This window comes from Dermacentor variabilis, chromosome 8 (genome assembly GCF_050947875.1).
Source record: "Dermacentor variabilis isolate Ectoservices chromosome 8, ASM5094787v1, whole genome shotgun sequence".
Classification (NCBI taxonomy): domain Eukaryota; kingdom Metazoa; phylum Arthropoda; class Arachnida; order Ixodida; family Ixodidae; genus Dermacentor; species Dermacentor variabilis.
In genome coordinates this window covers 145,271,516-145,285,870 of record NC_134575.1, presented here as the reverse complement: position 1 = coordinate 145,285,870, position 14,355 = coordinate 145,271,516, and the positions used below count along the sequence as shown (strand labels likewise).

The 14,355-nt window shown below is 45.3% G+C and overlaps 1 protein-coding gene across 1 annotated transcript in view; it reads right to left on the bottom strand.

Moving 5' to 3' along the window:
* The window catches only part of LOC142590651 (uncharacterized), an 85,494-nt gene that overhangs the window by 68,095 nt on the left and 3,044 nt on the right, over positions 1-14,355 (bottom strand). The window lies entirely within an intron of this gene.

Here is a 14,355-nt window from a genome sequence, read left to right as displayed (position 1 = left end):
CGTGACGCCTTTCAACCTCGTTTACGGACGCGAAGTGACAACAATGTTGGACGCAATGCTGCCACACGAGTGCGGTGACGACGAGACTGGTGCCGAGGAGTTTACGCAACGCGCCGAGGAAGCCAGGCAGCTTGCGCGTTTGCGAATCCAAGAACGACAGGAATACGCTGCCCGACACTACAATCTTCGGCACAGACCCGTCACATACAACGTCGGTGACCAGGTGTGGATCTGGACTCCGATTCGTCGGCGGGGGCTGTCTGAGAAGCTCCTGCGAAGATACTTCGGCCCGTACACAGTTCTGCGCCGCATCAGCGATGTGAATTATGAAGTTGTCCCCGACAGCCATAACTTCTCCAAACGCCGGCGGCATCTGCCAGAGGTTGTGCACGTGCTTCGTATGAAGCCCTACATTTCCTCGTGACCTCAACTATGCACCGTCTGTGCACAGCCTGCGGCGGTTGGTGCATCGGGACGATGCTTTTTTTTTTTTTCAAAGGGGGGGGGGGGGTGCAAATGCCACATCCTATATGGTCGCCGTGGGTATGTGCCAGGCGATGAGAACAACGCTGAAGTGGCGCGCGAGTGGAAAAACAGAGACGACAACGACGTCGCGTTGACTGCTCTTATAAAAGTGCTTTTACACGTCCTCTACGCCGGCTATCCGTCTCCTAATAAGCTGCGACAATATCTACCTCCTCTCTGGACAGTTGCACGTTAATACAAAAGTAAGTGCTGCAGTTTATGCAATGCTTTTTCTGTGGGTCATGGATAATTGCAGCTGTCAAGAGGATATTGCAGCAACGCCCAGGGAGCTCCAGAGGACATTGTGGAGGCACGATGAAACACAATAAACTAGGACCAAAAAGTAAGGAAGCTCTGTTGAAAGCAGTAGAAGGAAGTCTAAAAGGTAGACGAATACCAGACAGTTGGTGACAAAGTAGAATGAATTTATAAAGATAAGGGGGAGAATGATAGAATTCACTTGTATAGACCATTCACCATTACATCAGTAACATACAGGTTAGCAATGCAGACAATTAAGTTAAAGCTGCAAGCACAGGCAGAGAATAATGGCACTCTGGAAGAACTTCAGAATGACTTCAGAATAGGTAGGCGTTTGGATAACTTATTTGCTGTTACTCAGTGTACTAAAGTATCAAAAGTAGAAAGGAGACCGCTATATGTAGCCTTTTTAGATATTAGAGGAGCACATGACAATGTAGACAGCAACATATTGTGGGATATTTTGGAAAGAGAAGGCTTAGGCGACGATTGTATACAGCTTTTGAGAGAGATTTACAGCAAAACCTCGTTAAATCGTACCCGCTTAAACAGTAGTTTCATTTTAAATGTAGTAAAGTCAAATCCCCAACTCAGCGGCCATAGAACACAATGTGTTTTCTATCCGCATAAACCGTACCAGCTCATTGCGCACGTATCGGCTAACCCATAGCGTTTCCACTTTTCAACGCGCAAACACGGTGGTGCGTCGTCTCCATCAGGCAGCCCGGCAGAAAAACAAGCCTCAGAGATCAGAACAACAGCCTCCAAGCGCCCTGTGCGTTTGCGTGTAAAGCCACATCAACATCAACATCATTTCAGCGGCATGCCAGAGAGCATTGTGGCGTCGCGCAAGCGAGGACTCGCGTCATGCCGAAGCTCAGATAAAAAAGACGCCAGATGCTCAGCATAGAAGAAAAATTAGACGTCGTTCGTGCTATCGAACGTGACACGTAGAAGTCGGCGCTGGCACGCGACAGGGATCTGCTGTTGACTACGGTGTGTGGCACTTGGAATGCGAAGAGGCGTCGGCTACGAGGTTTGACTTTTGACCATTGTTGCCTCTATTGTTGCCGAAGCGTTGGCTAGCAACAGTGATGAAGACTACACAGAAAGCGACAGCATGGGCGATTCAGGCCCGACAGTGGTAGAAGTTGCGCATTACATCAGCCTCATGAATGCAATCGTTGCAACGAGAACAGCACCCTGCAATGAAAAAGGCGCCCCACGACTTCTGCAGTGCTACCGCGCGCATGCACGGAGAATATGTAACGCCAACGAGGAATCCGCCATGCAAGTGTTTGCCTAGAAGAGGGGGCTGGCTGAAAAGCTGCCTTGCAGCTTCAGTAAGTTTGAGGCCGCTATCGCTGCTAGGCCACTGCAGCATCAAACGAAAATAACACTTTTGTCGCGCGAAGTGAATAAATACTGCATGTTTTTTCCCTTTTCATCGCACCCTCTCTGAGTTCCGTTTTTGACAGGTAAGTGGTCGATCTCGTGCTATTTCAGTTAAACAGTACTACCGTTTAGCATATACTTTTTCCGAGCTCCGGCCAACTACGGTTTAACAAGGTTTCACTGTACCTAGAAGATGCCATTTTTGTTGAATGGGAAGGGATAAGGAGCGAGGAGAAAGTTGATATCAACAAGTGGCTGAGGCAGGGGTGCCCTTTATCCCCACTGCTCTTTATGATTTACAGTCTGTTTCACACTTAGGTGAAAACTCTCAACGCATTGCATCGCGATGCGACAAGCACTGGAGTCGGGCGGTGGCAGCAGCTCGTGCAGGCGCTGAAGCTCGAGGGGTGGAGTCGTGATCTGCATCATCTGCTACGGCGGCGCACACTGGCCGCATTGTTGAGAAGCATGCTGCTGCCAGGGGCAGTGCACCGATTTCATCAATACTGCGGGAACTGAGCTGATATTCTTTACTAAAGGTTGTGCAATGCCAAACTCTGAGCCTTCATTGGCGATAATGGAGTTCTACAAACTTCTTTTGACAGCATGCTTCGTTTATTCTTTCGAAAGGCCAGGGTACTGAGCGCGTTTCTTTACTGTGTGTGCTACCGTAATACGTAGTGGCAAGACGCATCAAGATGTGCGCGCAACGTGCTCAGTCTTTATTTGACTGGAAAGGAAAACAAAGCACCCAATTATGATAACTATGGGGGTCAAACATGATGAAAAAAATGGATACGAATAATGGAATGTTTAGGTTAAGACAATGAGCTGGAAGTGATTTTTCTCGACAATCATACACTGCACCAGACAGACCCTGCCTGCCGGCAGGGGATTGGACACGTCACACTCCGAACTTCACTTAGTATCTCGTCATGACCCCAGCGGCAGCGATGACAGCGCTCATCTTGGAAGGCAGTGAAGTGTCGAGTGACTTGATCAGTGATGTGTTCATTCGCAGCATGTCTCAATCGCTGACGATGGTGTACCGAAGCCTATGCTCGGGCGATTGATACAGAGAATGGTGCACCAGTGATACTTTCAACGAGCCCCAGACATTTTAAAAGACGCTGACGCAAGGGGATTGGGGTGGCCGCTCCAGGGGAGTGATGGCGCACTCTTCAAGCAGCTCTTGCACAACATGAGCAGTCTGGATCGGTGGCCTATCGTGTTGGAATATATAGTCGCCTTTCGGGAACAGGCTGTCAAGAACGTATGGAATTTGTACGTTGTCTATGATTGTCCGGCAGCTTTGAGCGATGAACTTATCTTCGAGGCATATCAGTGGGCGTCGCACAACGCTTAGTAAGGAATACTGGCTCATTTTACGCAGTAACAATGAAATCTGCACACTGCCCCTGACAGTAGCACGCTTCCCAACAATGCGGCCAGTGCGTGCCGCCGTGACAGACAACGCCGTTCAAGACCCCGCCCCTCGAGCACCTGCGCCTGTGTGAGCTGCTGCCGCCGCCTGACTCAAGCACTCGCCGCATCGCGATGCAATGCGCTCAGAGTTTTCCCCTAAGTGTGAAACAGACTGTACATGGTCAGGATGGAGAGGGCGCTGGAAGGAAGTAATATTGGATTTAATCTCTCATACAGACAGGCGGGTACAGTAGTAGAGCAGCAGCTTCCAGGTTTATGTTATGCGGACATTGTGTTGCTAGCTAACAAGCAAAGTGATATGCAACATCTGGCTAATATTTGTGGACAGGAAGACGATAAGTTACGTCTGAAATTTAGGATTAAAAAATCAAGTGTTATAGTATTCAATGAAAAGAGCGAACAGACAGTGACAATACAGGGCCAGGAAATACCTCAAGTAAAAAATATTAATATCTTGGTATATGAATAAACAAAGGCAATAGATATATGAAAACACAGGAAAAAACAATACCAGTAAAGGCGAAGAGAAATGCGGCCATAAGGAGACACAGAGTGCTATGGGGATACAATAGGTATGAAGTGCTCCGAGATAAGTGGAAAGGTGTAATGGTTCTAGGACTTACATTTGGAAATGCAGTTGCTTGCTCGAAATCAGAGGTACAATCAGAACTCAATCGCAACTAAAAGTCAGTGGGACGCCTAGCATTGGGTGCTCACGGGAAGACTACAAATGAAGCTGTGCAGGGTGATATGGGCTGGTCAAGTTTTGGAGTGAAGGAAGCTCACAGTAAAATTCATTATGAAGAACGACTGAGGAATATAGAAGAAAGTAAGTGGGCAGGGAGAGTGTTGATGTATTTGTACACGAAAAACATTGATTCACAGTGGAGGAAAAGAAGTAGGAAGCTTACGAGCAAGTATGCGGCCTGTATAGTGAGCAACATGGCAACAAAGAACGTCAAGCGAGAAATCAGAGAGGCTGAGATAGTCTCAAGGATGGAGGCAATGGAAAAGAAACCTGCCATGAGTAGCTACTTAAGAAGAAAAAACAATCAGGAAAGAAACAATTTATGGTAACTCAAAGGGAAGCTCATTACTTTTCAAAGCGAGATCAAGATGCGTTAGAACATGCATTTATAAAGCGAGATATGAGAAGGAAGAAGCATGTGCTTGCTGTGGTAAAGCTAGGGAAACGATGGGGCATGTTGTGTTAGAATGTGAAGGTATCTGCCCAGAGGTTGATTTAGGAATCACTGGCCTCCTTGAAGGTTTTGGGTTCAGCAAGAGCAGGGGGAAAGTAAACACTTCCACAATAGAGATTATTAAGAGGCGAAAGGTAGGGAAGAGGCAACAGACAATGGAGGCATCCAAAAACAAAGTTCCAAATATGGGTTCAGAAATTTTTCTTATGGGAATTCATCGTGTATTTTTCTTTTCCCTTTTCCGTATTTCTTTTTTAACATAGCACATTAGGCAATAACAGCAGCTTGGTGGTGCAACCCACCGCCCCGTTCCGAAGGGGACACTCATCCCATCCCACCCCATCCCCATCCCACCCACCCACCCGTCCGTCCGCCCGTCTGTCCAAAAGGTCCAAACAAATTTCTCGCATCAGCTTTCCTCTCAGCCCCACTCCTGCCATGCAGTATATGGCAGAAGAGCTCCTATGCGCTCTGAACTACCCCCAATGCGGCGTGCAAGACAGTGACAGCAGCTGCAGTGGAAAAGTTGAAGGAAAAGGCAAAGAAAGCTTCGCTTTAATAAAATTGATCCGAGTCTATTTGATGTTTTTGCTGCCAGAATATATCTTTTTTATTTCTTTCAATGGAGGTGAAATGCAAAATCGCATGTGTACCATGCACTGGGTGCCCGATAAAGAACCTCATGTGGTCAAAATTATTCAAGAGCCCCCCACTACATCATGCCTCATTATCAGATCGTGCTTTTGGCACGTAAAACCCCACAAATTATTATTACCATATATATTCCGAGGCATGTGGACACAAATGCCTGCTCTGGTGTAACTGATATCATGACCGACCCCTCATTTTTGGTTTCATTAAAGCAGGAGAATACTCTGCAGAGATAAAGCATGACAAAAAAAGTATCACATTTAATTTGTTATATCCGATAATTCCTTATACATACTTTTGTTATGGTGTTGGGCTGCTGAGCACGAGGTCACGGCCACGGCGGCCGCATTTCGATGGGGGCGAAATGCGAAAATACCAGTGTACTTAGATTTAGGTGCATCTTAAAGATCCCCAGGTGGTCGAAATGTCCAGAGTCCTCCACAAAGGCATGCCTCATAATCAGAAAGTGGCTTTGGCACGCAAAACTCCATAATTTAATTTTTTAATACTTTAGTTATATTTAGGTTTGTCTGTAAGAAACATTACATAAATTTACACATAGCATTTCCTAACCGAAGTTAGCAAAGCAGGTCATTCAGACATCTGTGGCATAGTAATAAGCATTACAATGCAGTCCATTGAACATACATATGTTTTAGGGGCATGTGAACAGCAATTTTAGAAATCAAATGAAATAGTGCCTAAAACAAATCGATTTGAATCAAACATCCAATAACTTCTGAATAATAAACAGTCCCTTTCAGAAGTAATTAGAATGGTGATCACATTCAAGTATTCATGACAGTAGCAACTTCATGTAATTACATTGCACATTGGGAAGCATTGTTCATCAAAAGCACAAATAGAGCATTAGAAAACAGATAAGCAGCTTGTTCGTGTGCACAGCACTCTTTGGAAAGTGCAAATGATCACTGTGTAGCCAGTAAAGTCCGACTCTCCAAGCAGCATAGTCTGCTCCACTAGGCAAGTTTGCATGCTTCAAAATACCATGTTGCTTTGTAATTAGTATGTTACATTTCTCATAAAAAATTACAATTTTTTTCTCAATGGGCTCGTCAGAAGTTTTTTATGCATGACAGGATGGCAATATATTGATAATGCACTTGCGTCCCCAATTTCGTGAACTGACACATCACCCTATGTTCACCAATTCTGCACATATGCCTGAGAACAATGTGAGATTAAACATCTATCTAGTGGTAGGCATAAAAATTTGATGCTTTTTTATATATTTGCTGATTCGTCAATCATACTACACAGCTGTTTGATTTCATTGGCCTTACGGTGTTATTATTCTGATGCCTTGATTTCTTTGACATACAAATGTGTTATATTGATAAGCACGAATTTCGCATATGCATTCGTTTTAGCTAATAACAAGTCGACTACTGCCCATGTTACCCGCCGTGGTTGCTCAGTGGTTATGGTGTTAGGCAGCTGAGCACGAGGTCGCGGGATCGAATCCCGGCCACGGCGGCCGCATTTCGATGGGAGCGAAATGCGAAAACACCCGTGTACTTAGATTTAGGTGCACATTAAAGAACCCCAGGTGGTCGAAATTTCCGGAGTCCTCCCCTACGGCGTGCCTCATAATCAGAAAGTGGTTTTGGCACATAAAATCCCATACTTTAATTTTAATTTTACTGCCCATGTTGATGGAAATGTCGGCAAAACATTCAGCAAGTGCTGCCTGATTGCACTGTGCCTGATCTGGGTCTAAATATTAAACCACAAGAAGGTTAAAATAGTTTTTATGTTGATAGTAATAGCAGAATGGCATTTGTATTTGTCCTTCCTTCCACTCTGTGCTCTGGCATGCTCTGTGCTGCAAAAATCATGCTATATCCTTATAACCCTAGATGGGATATAAGGATGTTCCATATCCACTGCCATGGCCATCAGTTGCACACCGGCTAAGATGTATTGTTCAGATACACAAATAAGGGGAGGATGGTTTATTTGCCCAGAGGTCTCACCCATTATTAACCAAACACCCTAATTAGTAAAGCACTGAACATTGAATGTTCAAGATGAAGTCCCACCTACGGAAAGTTTTCTTTTCCTTTCCCTTTTGCTTATTTTAATTAAACAAAATAATTATTTTCCTCTATGATGACCGGCTTGATCATCTGTTTCCATCTTATGTCCATAACTTCAATTAGGCAGCAGAATATTTAGAACAATATACTTGCTTGAGACATCTTCATGATCCGAATTTATCATGTGTGGGTATACTATATTATTACACACACTGAGTCTTTTGAAGGTATAACTGAGATATGAGCATTTCTGTGTTGTGTTTATATGAAGGAATATAAAATGAATGTGGCCACTGTGATGTACCACAATCTTATTACTGCAAGTGTCCCTGCAATTTCCTAGACTAGGCTGGAACCTCATGTGAAACGACATAGTTCAACATTAAAGAGCCTATGGTGACATTTGTGCTAACTCACGCACAAAGCACCATGAAGCATGCTACACACGTATTTAGATTTGTAACAGAGACTCTAGTTCAACATGGCAGTTGAACTATGGTATCATTATGCTTTCTTTTATGTCTTCTCAAGCAACCAACCCGCCGAAAGGACATGGAGCAGACGGTGCATCGGTATGGTTGATCACCTGTATGAACGAGCAAGTGTGATTGCATGCTGGACTTATGCAAGAAGCTCTGAGGGCATGAAGGGCACTGAAATAGCTTCTCCTGTGTGTGGATGCGCAGGTGGGTGTTCAGGTTGTTCTTTTTTGAGAAACTCCGAGGGCAAGAAGGGCATTTAAATGGCCTCTCGCCTGTGTGGGTGCGCAGATGTTGCTTCATGGTAGACCTATCGGAAAATCTCTGAGGGCATGACGGGCATCGAAACGGCCGCTCACCCGTGTGGACACGCAGGTGCCTGTTTAGGGTGATCCTCTGTGCGAAAGCCTTAGGACACAAATGGCATTCAAATGGACGCTCGCCAGTGTGGATCCTGGTGTGTACTTTAATACACCACAGGTGTTTGGTTTGATAATCACAGAGGTGACAGTGGTGGAGGCGTCCTTGGTGCACGTTGTCACCCTCAGCCTTTGATGGAGAAATAGAAGGCCTTGACGCTGCACAATTCAAACAAAAGTGAAATTTATTACGAAATGCCAAAGAGCAACATAGATACTAAAGGTATTGTGGTTCCATCAAAGCAAATTACAAATCTGTGGCATGCCCCAATATTTCTGTACTGGTTAGCACACAAGCGCAATCATCTAGCATGACCAACGTGGTCTTGCAAGTGCTAGAGCATGCGGCCACGAGATCAGGCTACCTTGTTGCAGCAATCTCCCACCGTCATAACATCTTGGGCCCAAGAAAAGTGAGAGCTGTAGCTTACACAGCTTTAGGCGAGTAACACGCAGCTCACTACAGTGCTGTAGTTCATCAGCGTGAAAAATGAACACCTAGCCATGCGTGCACTGTACATATTCCTTGCAGCTGCACTCAAATTTTACAATTATAGTACGAGATATAAACGGTCAGCACAACCTGTAGCAGAGCCCATGTTGTCCACAGACATCCCATGTGCAATCTGCGCTCACCCGCACATCTACCTCTCCCGATGGTGGCGAAGCTCAATGTGAGCACAGAGATGTCGCATTATGCAAGAGATCTATTTGACACATGCTATAGCTAGGGGCAGGTCACAATGGCTAGTGTCTTGATACAAGCTGTGTTTCCACGCGCCTAGTGTGAGAGGCTGTGCAATCTGAAGTTTAGAAGAAGGAATTGAGCAAGAGTGAGGACAAAGCATTGCCAGTGCTCTTCAATGTGCCAGCATTGTGAAAGCAAGTGTTTGTGATCATAGACTGAGATGTGTTTGTGTTTGCCTGTGCACATTTGACACTATGCTTATTAGTTTATAATTAGTAAGCAAATGTTCACTGCAATTTATATGGCCTTTAAATACCTGTGAACCTCAGTCAATGTAGTTTCCTAATACTCTTCTATGCTATATATGCTTTGGTTTTCGATGAAAGTTGCCAAGTTGTGCACCTGACGACACTTTCATGCAAAACTGCATCTGAACTTGCACTCAATTGCCACCAGGTCTAAGAGCGCGAGCAAGTTGGCGGCAGGCTTCCCGAGATGTCTTGCCACCAGCCACGTCATTGGCAGCACTACTTAAGCCACCAGACATAATCAGTGCCGCTTCATTGGTGAGTCAGCAACCAACGTTACACTTTTGCACCAGTCAACATGGCAGCACCTTTCGTCACAGCAGCCAAGTTAACAATGTCACACAGCAGTTAGTGGCTGAAACACCTTGCAGCATATAAACGATGATCGACGCTAAGTCGAATAGAATTGTCTTTCTTCCGAACCATGACGAGCGGAGACGTCCGCTCAGACGCTGAGACTTGCTCGATGATATCAGCTGATTCCAGCTTTTGCAGTTCAGCGGAGACTTGCTCACGGAGAACCAGAGGTAGAGGAAGCAGTTTCACTGAGACTGGTTGCACAGAAGCTCGAAGAGGAACGTCATGGATGAAGCCTTTTACAAGTCCCAATTGTCCTGAGATCAGATGGGTGAACTCTGTTGGAGCATTGTGCAACAGAGACGAAAGCTGAATGCTTGGGTCAGCTGGAACTTCTGATACTTGTTGACATGTGAGCGAAGAATTTTGAATGTCAATGCCCAAAGCTTGACTGGCGTCTAAGCCCAGAAGGGAAGTGTCTTGGTTCGTGACATGAAATGTCACTACTGCAGCCTTGTTGCTGTACTTGATGAGGATGGAGAAATGTCCTGAATGTAAAATTTCTTGCTGTGAATAATTCTTGAGTCGATGACTCGAAGGAGATAAGGAAAAAACCTTGAAATGTTCTTCGTACATGGAGCTGTTCATCAGCGACACCGTAGCTCCTACATCCACGAGCAACTTGAGTGTAGTATTCACAATGTGGACTTCGGCGTAAATTATTGCCAGACAGAAATTCGCTGCTTGAATTGTAAGCACAGATGGGACTGTAGTGGTTGATTCTGTATCGGCGGTAGTGGGAACAAGCTGCGTTTGAGCAGGATACTGTCGATGCGTTCGGTTCCTCGAATGGCAAACTGAAGCGTAATGTCCCACTTTCCTGAAAGCATGGCAGGTAATGTGCTTGGCTGGACAGCCTGGATCGGACGCGATGTGGTGAGGTGAACCACATCGGTAGCAATGAACTGCAATGTCTCAACTGGCTTCAAGGCGTTGGGACTGGGCGCCATGTTGGCCAGCCTCCCTCCGTCATGCCATTGAGTGCCATCTCGAACCCACCAGGTCGAGGGAGAAGGGTGGCGGGGACTGCCATCTTGCGCACATAGCGCAAGCACAGTGCAAGCAAAGATTGGATACAGCATGAATCAAGGTGGCCCCAGGAGCAGGTAATGCAACTAAGCACAGACATTAGCTCCAACACCAACTAGCAGTTGTCATTCCATCGTCATCTGTCCGTCATTGTGATGCTGCCATGGTCATCCTATCTCTGCCATTTTGTCACAGTAATTCCGCTGTCATCGCAGTGCTGCCGTGCATTTGTCGTCATGCCTTCACATCATTTCACCATTATCATCATGTCATCATCATCCTACTATTCTAATAACTCCATCCACATCACATTGTTGTCACACGTTTGTGGTAAACCAATATTCATCATGCCGTAATTGTCATGCATTCATAGTGATGCCATCGTGGTCGTTATATTGGCAGCCATTTCTTCCTAGCGATTCCCACTGCCATCATTTCAGCATCGTCATGCCATTGTATCCATTTTAGCATTGTCATCCTATTGTCATACTTTGCTGCGATTCCATTCCGTGATTCCCTTCAGCACACTGTTGTCATCATGTGTTGTCGTCATACCTGCGGCATCACAATGCAACGCTGTCTTCATCATCTTCACTCCGGTACTGTCTTCCTATGGTCCTTGTGCCATTGTCTTGATATCATCCTTGTCATTTCGTCGTCGTGCCATTCTCGTTTTTCCATAGTCGTCATGTGAGTGTCTTCTTCTACCGTTTTCATTTTCCATTGCGATTCCAGTGTCGTCACGCCATTATCTTCATGCAAACATTGCCATTCCATCATTGCCATCGCATCATCATACAGTTGTCTTCATGTCGTCACGGTCATTGCATTAATGTCATAGTCATCCTCATCTATAATGGTCATAGCGTCTTCATACAGTCATCTTTATGCCATCACGGTCCTTTTGTCGTCATCGTTCCTCTGTTATTATGCATGTCATCCGGTACTACAGGTATGGATCACCCTAACTGCCCTCGCTTCTTCGTCACGCAGGTAATTAACTATCATACCCTTTATACCAAGCGCTCCAGTAACTGCTGTCTGTTTGTACTGCCGGGCCTACGGCACTCCATAGCTATTTTTTACGAGTGCTCCTACATGTTGCTGAAATTACTACTGCTGGCTGGGGACGTTGAAACAAATCTCGGGCCTGTCCCTCGCTCTGAAGTTGACAACTCCAGTAATGTACTTGCCTTACAATCCGGGCAGTCAGCAATACTTAAGCAATTAAGGTCTATCAGGTCAACCCTTGCCAACCATGAGAAAGCATTCACAGACCTAAACACTAGGCTTGCGAAGATTGAGTCTGATTTCCAGCCTATTTCAAATATAAAGTCTCAGATTGACCAAATAGAAAGCACTGCTGCTAACTGCTCCGCTCAGGTATGCACTGTGACTGCCCGCATTGACGACCTTGAGAACATGTCTTGCCAAAGCAATTGGGTATTCTATGGCCTCAGAGATGCAGAAAACAAAAGCTAGAGTGAGTCTGAAAAACTGATCATTAGCTATAGTCAAGAGAAGCTAAATATAACCCTTGAAAGCAATAATATTGAAATAGCACATCGTCTAGGCACTTTCAAAGAAGGAAAGACTCGCCCAATAATAGTTTCTTCATTTGAAGGACAAAGAACGCGTTTTATCAGCAGCTGACAACCTTAAATCAACCGGTTACGCACTGAGTGAAAACTCCTCTAGACTCGCCCATAAATGCCTTATTGAATTCACGAAGGCTAAGCACGTCTTACAAGCTCCATCACAATTGACTAGTTTCTGGTGGCAAAACTTACATCTTTGATCACTCAGCTGAGAAAGTACTTGAGCATAAATCATAGCAGCTACCAACCCACCCCAGCAGCAATGTCAAGCCCAGACATGATCGCCTATGACTTCTTTACACTAACATTCGCAGTATAATGTATTCACAGTATAATGTCCAAACACGATTCCCTATGTAGTCTTATCAGCCCATCATCCAGTAACGACATTCTGCTAACCGAAACATGGCTAAATTCCTTGATCTTAGATTTCGAAATCTTGCCTGAGCTAACTGATTTTGATATATTCCGAAAAGACAGACCTAACGGCTGCTGTGATGGCAGAGTTCTCACCGCTGTCAAACGTTTTTTAAAGTGTTCATCTGTGAACGTAATAACCTCATTGGAAATTAATTGGGTGTGCTGTCAAGCTTCATACTTCCGCGTTCTCATCGGCATATGCTATCAACCACTCAATATGGACAGTTCCTTCATAACTCTATTTCATGACATGCTCAGTTCGCAAATCTCACTTCACCCCAGCACGCCCATTTTGCTTTTCGGTACTTCAACTTTCCGTCTATAAATTGGAGTGATATGGCCAACACCCTAACAAAAAGTTATGCTTGTAGTGAATTCTTGAACACCTGTCTAACCTTTGGCCTGACTCAAATTATCTCTGAGCCCACCTGCACGACTGACCATTCATCTAATATTCTTGATCTTAGTTTGGCTACTCACCCTGAAGAATTCGGTGCTTCTTCGTACATTACGGGCCTCAGCGACCACATTGTAGTTCACAGTGCTTTCTCTACCAATATTACCAAAAGTTCAAAGTCCAAAATAGTACTAACACTATACAGGACCATTATGAAACTAATGCGCATGATTTTATTATGACGCAACTACCCATGGCAGCGTGGTAAAACCGGTCGGGAAATGTGGCAAGGGTTATGCCCTGCCAACACAGTCGGTCACCAGTTTACTACGAGCAGTGCGAGCGGATAATATGGTGCAATGGAGTGTTCGCTTGAACACTATCAAGTTTTGCGTGAAGCTTGGAAAGAATGCAACCGAAACATTCTAGGTGCTTCAAGAGGCCTTCAAGGATGACTGCATTTCAAGCTCACAGTCCGGGAGATGGCACAGGGCATTCAAGGAGGGCCGGCAGGAGGTCGCCGACAAACCCTGTTCTGAACGCCCAACAATAACCAGAACCGATGAAAACGTGGATCATGTGCTCGAAGTTATGCGTTCCGACCATCAATTGAGCATCCAGCAAATTGCTGACACCGTACACATGTTCACATTTGCGGTACATGGGATAGTGACTGAGGAGCTGTAAATGCACAAGGTCTGCACGAAGCTTGTGCTGAAAGCGTTGACTGATGATCAGAAAGAACTTAGAGTTTTGCACTGTCAAGAATTGTTGGATTTGATTCAAAATGAGCCAGACTTTCTTAACTATGTCGTAACCGGAGACGAATCCTGGATGTTCGAGTACGACCGAGAATCGAAAAGACAGAGCAGCGAGTGGCACACAAAGTCATCCCCCTGCTCCAAGAAAGTGCGAAGGAGCAAGTCTCACATCAAAACGATGCACATTGTCTTCTTTGACACCCGAGGAACCATCCATTTTGAGTTTGTACCGCAGGAAGAAACTCAACTCAGCCTTTTACCTGGAGGAGCTCAAAAGATTGAAACGCTGGGTCACGCGCGTGAAGGCTGACATCAAAGACACAGTCAAGCTCCCCTGTGATAATGCCCCCAGCCACACG